The sequence below is a fragment of the Amblyomma mixtum genome, chromosome 4 (assembly GCF_055824585.1).
Source record: "Amblyomma mixtum isolate Tamu chromosome 4, ASM5582458v1, whole genome shotgun sequence".
Lineage (NCBI taxonomy): Eukaryota > Metazoa > Arthropoda > Arachnida > Ixodida > Ixodidae > Amblyomma > Amblyomma mixtum.
In genome coordinates, this window is record NC_143015.1 from 134705086 (window position 1) to 134711742 (window position 6657).

Genomic DNA, 6657 nt, shown 5'->3' on the forward strand with positions numbered 1-6657 from the left:
GGACTCCCTGGCAGCGCTGCAGCACGCTGTCGTGTTCCCTCTAATTTTTATAGCGAGAGCTACATGACGTGCGTATCGGCGTTTCGCCGTGGCACCAATTTCGCCGTGGCCGCACCGTGACCTTGGGCCGTTGGTTAGCAACCGCCGCTCGCCGCGCCATCTGGCGTGATGTTACAGGAGGAGCCGGTACCGCGGCGTGCCGGCGAAACCGGGTTACAACAGCTGTGCGCATGCGCCGTAGGAGGAGGGGGTCGGTGCAGCTGTATGTGTATAGAAGGCGGCTCGGTGTAGCCGTCGATATACATAGACAGTGAGTCGGAGAGACTGAAAGAAGCCAGGCTTCAGCTACAAAACGAAGAACGGAACGAAAATAAATGCGTCACACATTGATGCGTAACAAATGCCCCATTTTTAATGTAGCCGCCATAGGATGCAACAGGGGATAACAACCAAAGCTAAACATTGGACGTAGCCGAAGAGAAACCAAGCTAAACGACAAGGTGTAATCAAATTTAACCGTACTCTCGCTACGCCTTTTTTCTTTCCATGGCTATCAGTGTGTTAGCATTACAAGCTTTTGTGCGAGCGGAAATGGCGACAGCCGTCACGCGTGACCAACTCGGATATAATGAACCTATTGTACTCCATCGGGTTTAAAAAACCCGAAGTATGCCGCTTCGTATACAATGAGCTTTCTTGTTTGAACCTGGGATATAACGAACCTAAGCGCGCTTCCCATATTACAAGAAAGTTTTGTGCGCTGACCTCGGATGTCACGGAGTTAGTGCCTTGACCGTGGATATAACGACCCTACGTGCACCGTCTCGGATGTAATGAATTTCACTGTGTCAACTTTGAATATATTGAAGGCTTGGCTGCTAACGCATTCAAATGATATACCGATAATCGCCTGAGATTTCTTTAACTCAATACTCGAGTGCCCTACATAAAACTAGAGAAACGTTCTCTAGGCGGAACTGCGCACAACTTAATTTGCAAGTCGCCGCGGTGGCTTAGTGGTTATGGTGCTCGACTTCTTACGCGAAAGATGCGGGTTCGATCCCGGCCGCGGCGGTTGAATTTCTATGGTGGCGAAATTCTAGAGGCCCGTGTGCTGTGTGATGTCAGTGCACGTTAAAGAACCCCAGGTGGTCGAAATTTCCGGAGCCCTCCGCTACGGCGTCTCTCATGGCCTGAGTCGCTTTGGGACGTCAAACCCCATAAACCAAGCCAAACCAACCACTTAATTAGCATGAAGTTTTAGTAGATGAGGCCAGGAAGCTACTCTCTTAAACTCGAATAAACCTCTATGGGAGTCAAAAGGAAGTAGACTGTGCTCTAGAACACTCCCTCCCTTTCATAAAAGGAAGTGGTCTAAAGGAGAGCTTACTCAGTTTTTACTCCTTCCTGTTTACAGTATACCACAGCACCAAAGCCAGGAGGAAGAAGAATGGGCTTGACGGTATCAACGCTCGACTTGAATTCACGTTTACTGAAAACTGTACAGAAAAAAAACCTATGAAGCCCATTCGCTAAGACTGCATTTTTTCTTTAGAATTCAGCACAGTAAGCCATTAGCGAATTTAGGTGCATGTGTTTTGTCAAGGTAGCATTGCTATCTACTTCATGGCCCGTTAGGGCTAAAGACAAGCAAGATAGAGCGCGGCAAAATACAGGAGGCCATGAGGGTCTATGCACCATTGCTCTGGGGACTCCATCTGCCTGAGAAGAAAACGAAAAATTGTTATGGCGTGTGCGGTCGCTGGTTCATCCCTTTAACCTTTATGGCGGTCTGTAAGCTTAGCTACGCCGCCGCGGTGGCACAGTGGTCATGGGGCTCGGCAGCTGACCCGAAAGACGCGGGTTCGATCCCGGCCGTGGCGGTTGAATTTCTTTGGGGAAGAAATTCTAGAGGCCCGTGTACTGTGCGATGTTAGTGCAAGTTAAAGAACCCCAGGTGGTCGAAATTTCCGGAGCCCTCCACTGCGGCGTCTCTCATAGCCTGGGTCGCTTTGGGACGTTAAACCCCATAAAACCAATCCAACCAAGCTTAGCTGGCACCTTGCGCTGTGCCGTTTAGAGTCATCAGCCCTCGCCCTTTGCGGGATTGTCAAGCAAGCTTCTGCATCGGGGCCATTTAACCAGAACCAACTAACGAACGTCTTTTAATTTGTGCTATTTGTCCCTGGCCATTAAGATATTTAGCCCAAAAAAGCACTGATTTTATAGTCCAGCTTTCAATACAACGATTACAGCACACATTGCACTCATTCAATTTCCATTGCTCCGGCGTTCAGAAGCGAAGGTATCAACTATCAGACCAAGAGGCAAATAAAGATAGATGTGTCAAGTTCTCTAGCAAGACTCATCCCGACTGTGTTACCGCTAAGTCGGTGTTCGAGGGTTCAAGGTTTACGCCAAACGTATCTGCTTCCTCGAAATATATTAACAAGCGCGCACACCAGGTATTCAATTTTTCTTAAGCATCTGCTCAAAAGCACAACCCGAGGTCTTACCTCTAAGAGAAATATGGGCCCTTGAGGCCCATTGAGCACTCGACGCTCTTCATCGCTCCATAAACAAATTTCTCCCAGCGCAGCCTACCTCACGTTGAGTCATCTGTACGGACGCTGCCTACGGGCCACCCTTTCCACTCGTAGGTAAGAAAAATATATGAAGCGAGTTTTCACAGCTAGAAGTCCATAAGAAAGCCTGTCGCTTGAACTATCTTTTTCACTGCCCTTTTCCATTCTCTTGCGCTGCCTTTTAACTGGTGATTCCTGTGTACTCTTGCAACTCTGACTAAACTGCGTATTTTAAGAAACAGGTATGGTATATTGCATGCAGTGTGATAGAAGGAACTGGAGGGTTCGGGAGGAATGGCGACCGCCTGAGTCATTCGGCGTGCACTGACATCACTGAGTACACAGGCGCTTTCGTATATCACCTTCCGTGAAACGCGCCTAACAATGTAGGGATCTGATCCCGGAACTTCGGACTCAGAAGGCGAAAACAAAACTACTGAGCCACCCTACGTGGTCTTGTAGAACCAGGCGTAGAGCTACGTTTAGTCCTAGCGCAAGACGCCACCTGTACTGTGTCGTAACCTAAGGTAACATGTAGTACAAATTAGTATCACGTGAATAGGCGGCATAAACGTATTTACTCACCGAGTGTACTTGAGAAATGACCAGCCCAGGGGCAGAAGGGAGCGCTGGAAACTACTGTACACAGCCGTGGACGATATCTGCTTCCGTCAGTGCAGAATAGCACGTGCAGCTCGCACTGGGAGGCACACTTCCTCTTCGTCGACGTTAAGCATCATGAATGGAACGTGCTACGCCACCACGCCGACACGCCAGCGACGGTCGTTTTGATTATACAGCGTGTGCATGCTGTGTATCAGGGCGCAAACAATTTGACAGTACAACGGGCGAGCAATGCCTTTTAAACTGGCGCAGGTTGAACCACAGAAATAAGCACTAATGTGCTACCGGAAAGTGTGCTTGAACCTGCACAAGCCTCTTACTGTCATCTACCTCCTAAAAGGAATAACAACACTAAACTCCAGACCCTACAGGTGGCGCGCATAGGCGCCACGTTTGTGGACCCTCCTGAAGCAGCCCTGTGCCCAGAATATTTCGTCTCAGAGTAGGCCCAAGCGTAGCAGTAGGCAATAGAGATCAGTTCGGGGGATGAGATTAGGATGCCTACATAGTTAAGGTGGTCCCAGCTGGCAGAGAACAGGATAAATTGGGTAGGTATGGGTGAGGCCTTTGTTCCACAGTGGGCGTACGATGATGATTAAGCAGTTTCAATGTCCACCGATTAGAAACGCTCCTTTTTATGCTCTGACCGCTCCTTTTCATCACTTAACCATGAGGAAACACACAGTAGTTTTCCTCATGCAGAAATAAACTAAGGAGATTACATCACTGCGCCAGTTAAAAAACCTAGTCATAAAAAAAAATTTGGGAAAAAACTGCACAACACTTTCGCCCAAACGCCACGCTCACGAAACATCTAAGAACCGTTGGAAAACATGCAGGAAATCTTGGCATGTTCAGTAAAGCGGTATCTTTAATCGATTGCGGTTTCGATGAAATGCAATGTTTCAATTTTGAAATCTTCCGGGGATCCTTTTCACATGCCAATTTCCTTCAGAAACTGCTGCCACACTATTTCCTCCCTCTAAGAGTCTTCTACAGGACAGCCTCCATACCCTGGATACGTAAGTCAAGTTCAGAGACGGAAAAACGTGTTCACGTTCGTGAAATCTTCGACTGGTTATTTTTTTCGTTGAGCTTCACTAAACCACAGTACGTGTCTACGAGCACCGCGTGGCTTACAAGCAGCACGCTAATAGCCTGATGAAGCCTTTCATCCCCGATCTTCTTCCCATTGTGCTAAATATATACTCATTGACTTCATCATCATCATCAGCCTGGCTACGCCCACTGCAGGGCAAAGGCCTCTCCCATGGCTCTCCATTAACCCTGTCCATTGCCAGTTGCGGCCACCATATCCCCACAAACTTCTTAAGCTCATCCGCCCACCTAACTTTCTGCCGCCTTCTGCTACGCTCGCCTTCTCTTGGAATCCACTACGTTGCCCTGAAGGACCAGCGGTTATCTTGCCTTCACATTACAAACCCTGCCCAAGCCCATTTCTTCCTCTTGATTTCCACTACGATGTCATTAACTCGCGTTTGTTCCCTCACCCACTCCGCCCGCTTTCAATCTCTCAACGTTACAACTATCATTTTTCTTTCCATATATCTCGCTGCTTTGTCCTCTGTTTAAGTTGAACCCTTTTCGTTAGCCTCCATCCACGCTTCTGCCCCATAGGTGAGTACCGGTAAGATACAGCTGTAGTATACTTTTTTCTTGAGGGTCATTGGTTAACTACCATTCGTAATCTGACAGAGCCGGCGATATGCACTCCACCCCATTGTTATTCTTCTAGTTATGTCCCTCTCGTTATCCGGATCAGCGGCCGCTACCTAAGTAGATGTATGAAGCCTCACTCAAGTTGAAAGCTTGATGGAGCTCGCTATTTCTTATTCGTCTACTCAGCTATATTTAACAAGCGGTTAGCTTTTTTGTGTGCAATATTGCTGGTTTCATTCGAAGCGGCAAGACCTGCAGAACCCTGCCAGAGCTGCAGTTTTTGAATGGTCATCATCGCCATCATCATTTTAACTTTGCTCACTCCAGCTGAACAAAGACTTTTCCTCTACCCAACCAAATGCCCTATCCTGTTCCTGTTGTAGCCGCCTCAACCCCGCAGACTTCATAATTTTATGCTCCCATCCAACTTTTCCCATCCCATTCAATCCATTACCTTTAACAACCATCGGTTGTTTTGCCTTCTCCTTACATGTCCTACTGGCGACCATTTCTTTTTAATAATTTCAACTAGAATGCCCTCTAGTTTGTCCCCTGAAGCACTGCGCTCTCTTTTTGTTTCTTAACTTCTTAACGTGCACCTTGCATTTCCTTTTTCGTAGCTGGCTGCGTTGTCAATTTCATTTTCACTGTTTTTGTTATCCCACATTTCTGCGGCTTAAGTATTCCTTCTTAATACAATTTCCTGCGCAGTCACTTTGTCACTTTCTTGCTTTCGACTGTAAATTGTTCCTCTAGTCTAATAAGGTGTTGGCAGATACACCCGCAGACAGAAGAATGCGGAATAGTCTTCTGACGCGGCACCGATCGAAAACTAATAAATGTTTTTTGTACTATCGCAGTCAAATATTACGGGATGATCGTTTTTGGCCAAACATTTATTGCAGTTATGCCTCGCTACTCAGTCATGTGGTGTTTACCAGAGAATAGAACATGCGCGCCCCCACATACCTCTACACATTTCATGCGAGTGGCTTTCGTGAATAGGTAGAATAAAGGCTTTCCTGCACATTCGCGTAGTGCAAACACTTGGTCCTGAAAGTACAAAGAAGTATGTACTTTTCCCATTCCAGAGAGAGCAAACGTTTCTGTCTCCGTTACGCAACGCGACAGAAGAGCTTGAACGCACAAGCATGCTCCATATTATTCTGCCCGTGACTGCACGCGCGTCAAAGACGAAATAAGCCAGGCAAAACAAACAAGCTTGTTTTTATTATCTACATTTTGATGACACAAAGTACGGTGTCCATACTATGAGATCAAGCCCATCTGTATCAAAAACTAAAAGCCGGTATTATTTATGTAACCTGCAACTTGAGTGCCACGTTCAATGGCACCGTACACGAAAAGTGAATATCCAATTGTGACTTGGATTATAATTTATCTTCTCCAGTCCTTTGCTATGTCGCACGTAGAGTACCGAATTGTGCAGAAACCCTATATGGACGCGGGCAATTGACCAATGACGCACGTATCTCCTTTTGTTACCTGGAGAGGCAGTGAGTGAGTAAAGAAGCATTTTCCATGAAGCTAGGTGCTCTCACTTCGCGCTAAAGCACAGCCTTATTCCTCCACGCTAACATAGACGCTTGGCGACGACTTTGGAAAAAAAAAAAATTTTATTTTACCCGCAGACTGAGTTTACTCCTCCAATATATGAGAGAAGCCAAACGCCACAAAAACCAAGGGGCACAGGGGATTTTTAATTTATTTATTTATTTTGCGGTGTTGATCAATTTATAATATTACT